The sequence below is a fragment of the Lynx canadensis genome, chromosome B4, assembly GCF_007474595.2.
Source record: "Lynx canadensis isolate LIC74 chromosome B4, mLynCan4.pri.v2, whole genome shotgun sequence".
Classification (NCBI taxonomy): Eukaryota; Metazoa; Chordata; class Mammalia; order Carnivora; family Felidae; genus Lynx; species Lynx canadensis.
The window spans coordinates 100,138,310-100,144,309 of NC_044309.1; positions in this window are offsets into that span (position 1 = coordinate 100,138,310).

The window sequence follows — 6,000 nt, forward strand, 5'->3', positions numbered from 1 at the left end:
GTAATTCCAATACGCAGCCAACTTGAGCTCTATTGCCCTAGTCCTTCTACCAAGTTTGAGCTAACAAGGCCAAGAGTAACCATGCCTCTAATTATCATCTAATTATTAATTTGCATTTCCTCATGTAATGTCATTATGATTGGGTGGGGGCAACCAGGGGTGGAACATGTACAGCTGAGTTTAAGACTTTTGCCTCTACTTGGTAAAATGTCTTTCGGTGTTCTTGGCTGCTGTCTGTCACTTTTGAGGTTAAAAGAACGCAAACCTCTCCACACTTCTTCCAGTTTGCTCTTTTTGTTTTGTTCTTCTTGCTCCACCAGGTCAGGCTTTCTAGAAATTCTGGCAGATGATCTACAAAATTTCCCCAGAATTTACGGGGAAAGCTTAATGCTTTGATGACGTTCCTACCTCTTGACCACTTGACTTCCTTCTCTGATCGATGTTTGCCTCTCAATAGTAGATAACATTTTACAAAACAGAGTCTTCTGAGGAAAGAGAATACAAGAAACTTTGGCTGATGAAAGGGTTGGTGATTTGAAAAATGCCTGTGCTCAGGGAGTTTGTTACCTCCAGGATAGTGAGGGTTGAAGGTAGCTTGGGCTGATTTCTCTTCAAATTTGTATCAGTGCCTAACCAGGACCTTTACCAGAATTGGCCTCAGAACCCACAGACCAGGCCACCATCCTTGAGAATTGGCCTGCTTTGACCTTGGGTGGGTTCAAATTAGGTCAAATATTGTTGGTTTCACAAGGCCTCCAACTATAGCTGGGACCTCTTCTTGTATTCACACTGAAGCCACTTACGGCATGGTTCCCTTTGAAACATCAAAATTGGCTCATCCCATAACCACACATATTCATTCTGGGGTTATCTCTTGCCTAGCATCATGATCTGTGCTTCTTATTATGAAAGGGGACCCAGACTCCACTGCTTACCCTATTCAAACTTCATTCCATCATAAACCAGCTCTCCTAGATCCTCACTCTCTTTATAGAATGTTCTTGCTACTTCTTTCCCAGAACTAAAATATGGCTTTTCCATTAATTTATCATTTCCACTGTGTCCCTTCAAATGCAGAGAACCACAGAATTGCAGGATGTTGTCAGTTTTCTGCCTTCTCTACAAAACAACACCTATAATTCCATGCTTTTCTTTTTTACCTTCATGAAAAAAGATGCTGCCACTCGGAGCTTTCTGCCATCTGGAACGACGTCCTCTGGCCCTCTTAATCCCCGTCTTCTACTTTCCTATTGGGTAGTCCCTCATATTAATTAAAAATGCACGCAACTATTTTACCATCATCCTCTTGCTTGCAAACACAGAAAAATGAAAGCTTATATACTATAGATAACATGTAAATATTAGAATGTGTTTTTATTTTTTGTAAGTGATATCATTTTGCACTCTAACCTTCATTGCCTTCATAGAGGGAAAAATAAAACCAGGAAAAAATGCTGTCAAAATCTTAAGTGCATCCTTCTGATGTATGGAGTCTTTTAAAACTTTTAATAGTAATTTTTGTGTTGTTTCAGAGTCATTTGGATAATTGATCATTCAAGTCAAAGTTATACTCCTTACCAGGGCAATTTCTCCCCTTTCTTTCTTTTCTTTTTTTCCTAAAGTTTATTTATTTATTTTGAGAGAGAGAGAGAGAGAGAGAGAGAGAGAGAGAGCATGAACAGGGGAGGGGCAGAGAAAGGGAGAGAGAACATCCCACACAAGCTCCATTCTTTCAGTGCAGAGACCAACATGGGGCTCAAACTCATGAACCTTGAGATCATGACCTGAGCTGAAATCAAGAGTTGGACACTTGGGGCGCCTGGGTGGCGCAGTCGGTTAAGCGTCCGACTTCAGCCAGGTCACGATCTCGCGGTCTGTGGGTTCGAGCCCCGCGTCGGGCTCTGGGCTGATGGCTCAGAGCCTGGAGCCTGTTTCCGATTCTGTGTCTCCCTCTCTCTCTGCCCCTCCCGCGTTCATGCTCTGTCTCTCTCTGTCCCAAAAATAAATAAACGTTGAAAAAAAAAATTAAAAAAAAAAAAAAAGAGTTGGACACTTAACTGACTGAGCCATCAAGGCACTCCAATTCCTTCCCTTTCTTAAGAGCAGTTCTCTCCTTTCCTCTTAAGATCGCAGATATTAACAGACTCTCTGGCATGGAGGCAAGGGCTCCTGGTCTGAGCTTTCCCAAGGCCATTTCTAGCTTTAAATGCAGTGTGCCTAAGTTGATCTTACCTCTGGGCATTGGTGTTGGCTGGGGTGCAGCTGACTGCATCTGGTTCTTGCAGAAGGTATCCCGGCATTCATGGAAATCATTGGTGCCCAAAACAGATTCCATTTGCATGGGTCTTACATTGTGGTTTTCTCATCCTTAGCCCAGGCCCACTTCTGGTTCGCTGGCTCTGTCAGCACCTCTGTGTATCCTTTGGGGGAAAATTCGGGAGGCCTCAGATGCTTCCTCTGTGCCACACTGGAGAGTGTGCCACTGAACTTCTTTTACCTTCCTTTGCCCTTTCTCATCACTTGTCACAAGGTCTCCATAAGACTTCCAGCCAGAAGGTAAAACACAAGCCTCCCTCTGCTTTTAACTTCTCAAATCTCTGATTTCTGTGGGGATTTATGCCTTTTGTATCTTCCTTTCTTTTCATCTATACTTCTCAAGTGAGTGGCTTCTGCTCCCACCATGTTACTAAGACTACTTTTCATAAGGTCATGAGTAATCTAACTGCCCTAAATTTTTTTTTTAGTATTTTCAGTATTTTCTCACTGCATCTCTCTGCTTTGTTTGACACGCTGATTCCTTTATTTTCCAAACTCTGTGCTTTGCTGGTTCCACTCAGAACTTTTGGCCTATTTCCTATTTTGTTTTGCCTTTTATTGCTGGTGTTAATGAGAATTTTGTCCTTGAATTGTTTCACCTCTTATTATGCTAAGTCCAGGAAAAGGGGACGTTCTCCCTGGGTGATTGCTTTTATTCCCAGATTAAACTACATTCTTTACACTGCTATTATAAAAAAAACAACAACAACAAAAACAAACTAAAAAAGTATATCTCCAGTTCAGAACGTTCCTCCAAACTTTAGACTCATATATTTAACTACCTCCTGGATATTTCCAGGCCTTTCAAACTGAACTTGTACAAACTGAACTCATTATCCTTCCCAGCTTCTCAGGATGTATTTTTCAGTCTCGAATGACACCACTTTCTCCCTAGCCACTAGGGTTAGAGTACTTGGGAGTCATTTTTTGCTCTTTTAATTCTTGTATCTCCTATATTCTCACAGTGAATCACCAAAGCCTGCCAAATTTCTTCCTATTTTATACTAATTTATCAATGATCTTTCAGTCATCACCTGTGTATCTATGTCTGTGTATCTATGTATCTACATATCTATGTATCATCATATATCAATCATCTTCCATTATTTGTGTATGATGAAAATTTTTCTCTCAAAGTTTACATATTATTAAGTGGTTAAATGTAAATACAAATAAAAATTTAGGAATAGGGACTTCTGGATGGCTCAGTTGGTTAAGCGTCCAACTTCAGCTCAGATCATGATCTCACAGTTTGAGGGTTTGAACCCCACATCAGGCTCTGTGCTGACAGCTCAGAGCCTGGAGCCTGCTTTGAACTCTGTGTCTCCCTCTTTCTCTGCCCCTCCCCTGCTCACCTACTGTCTCTCTTTCAAAAATAAATAAACATTAAAAAAATTTTTGGAAGGGGGAAAAGAAATAGTATGTAGCTTGTAAAGACCCACATTGTAATTATTAGTGCTATAATTAAGCCTCAAAGTCAGTGCCAAACTTTTGGGTAGCCAAAGCAAAAATGAGATTAGGTCAGTTACCTAATTCTTTTTATCAGAGAAAACAAATTTTCGTAAGTTGTAAACTCTGATTAGCTGGTTTTGTGTTGGTAAAGCTATGTTTATCTTTCCCTTTAACCTTAAATTGCCCTTTTAACCAACTCTCCTTCCAGGGCAAATCTCCTTGGGTACTTAGTGCTCCTTGAGCATTTGAAGACCTCTCCTTCTCAAAAAAAAAAAAAAAAAAAAAAAAAGAGAGATCCTTCCCCATTTTTCCCAGTCTGTTCCAAACTTAGGGCCTAAGTTCTTTGCTTATGGGAGCCCCAATCCTTCTCTTTGTCCTGCAGCTATGTTTTTTGACCTTGTCTCTGTTTCTTAAAAGATCAAGTCTCTCTGCAACTCAGCATTTTAAAACTGTCAAACTCAATTTCTAGCAGATGTCTACATGTTAGAGATTTTAGTTGAGGTCTAACTTGTATTCTCTTTTGGATTAAGACATGCCTAGACAAGTTTGTGGGTCCACTGGGGCTGGCTCTCTGGTGCCTTATTTCATAAAATGGTGGGGAAGTCTTTGATGAAGAACTGTGCTTGCATTAATGCCAGAGGTAGGATATGAGAGTGCCATTTACAGTTATTATTTGTGAATGAAGCAAATAGAGTAGCCTTTAGGGAGATGCCTGTTAGCCTACATCTAGGCATGGAGGATAGTAGTGTCTCCTGGCTTACAGCAAGGAGGCCACGCGTATACAGCATCAGCATCAGCTATGCCGTCCTCTCCACTGGGAACACTGGCTGTGATGTGCCTTTGCAGAGGCTTCCAAGTATGGGGTGGCGGTGGAGAGCTCAGGCTGGGGTGCCAGACAGAGGTGGATTGGAGTCCTGGCTCTGCTCCTTCCTTCTTTGTAGCCTTGGGCAACTTCCTTTACATCTCTGACCCTGTTGTTGTAAGAATTAAAAATCGGTCATGTGGAGTACTCAACATCTTATTTGGCATATAGGTGAGGGCTGAATAAGTGGGAGTTGTTATTACTACTATTATCATCATCATCGTTATCAGGTATCATTGTAGGAACGAGGAGCAAGGGAGGAGGAAAATGGTAAGCTGCATGGGAGATGAAAGGTTGGCTTTCGGGGTTCAGGTGAGTCACACATAAAGGTTTTATAAACTAATTGAGGAAAGGAGGTTGAGGAAGGTTAGGATTCTTGGATCATATGATGTAAGAGAGCTGAAGAGTTATGTGATCTTATTTCCTATCTGTACAAAATGAATTATGGCCAGACTTAGGGGTATGGTTATAAATGTTAGGATGAAAAATGGGCCATCTTATATTCTAGAGAGTTTGTTTGTTTAGGTTTGGAACTGTTTCTGAAATTGGCCTTTATCCTATGAATACTGTCTAACCTATAAATACTACATAATACTTGACCTTTTATAATATTTTATAGAGTTGACCACTCCCTCTTTCTTGAAATTGTCTCCTTGCTGGAGGCTTCTACAAAACCATTTTCTCCTGGTTTTCTTCCTACCATTCAGATCCTTCTTTCTGGAAGTCAATTTTTTCCCCTTAAGTTTCTCCCTTTTTGGGGGTGCCTGGGTGGCTCAGTCGGTTGAGTGTCTGCTTTTGGCTCAGGTTGTAGTCTTGCGGTTCATGGGTTGGAGCCCCATGTTGGGCTCTCTGCTGTGTGTGAAGAGCCTGCTCTGGATCTTCTGTCCCCCTCTCTCCCTTTCCCTCCCCCGCTTATGTGCACGTGCTCGCTCTCTCTCTTGAATAAATAAATGAATACAAACTTTAAAAAAACTTAAAAAAAAACCGTTTCTCCCTCTTTGAAGCTCTTAACTATCCCTATGTCCCAGGACTATGTTATCTCTTTGCTCTTCTTATCTTTTAATGATCTGCAGGACATGCCAAACCTATGGCTTAAAGCACCATTTATAGGCATATGACTTGCAAATCTATTCCAAAGCCTGACCCCTCTCCGAGTTATTGGGTCTATATACCCAATCATGGCAGGTTGAGCAAAAAAGGCTTTAAACAGAATTGGTGGAACTAAACTGTAGCTATAGAAACAAACAGGGAAATTTCCATTTACACAGGGGCCCATTTGGCCCCTGATATGTTTCAGCCCCAAGTTTAGGTGGAGGCATCTTGGTGGAAGTGTACACATACTGGTCCTGACAGCTATGTCAGATGGTTTC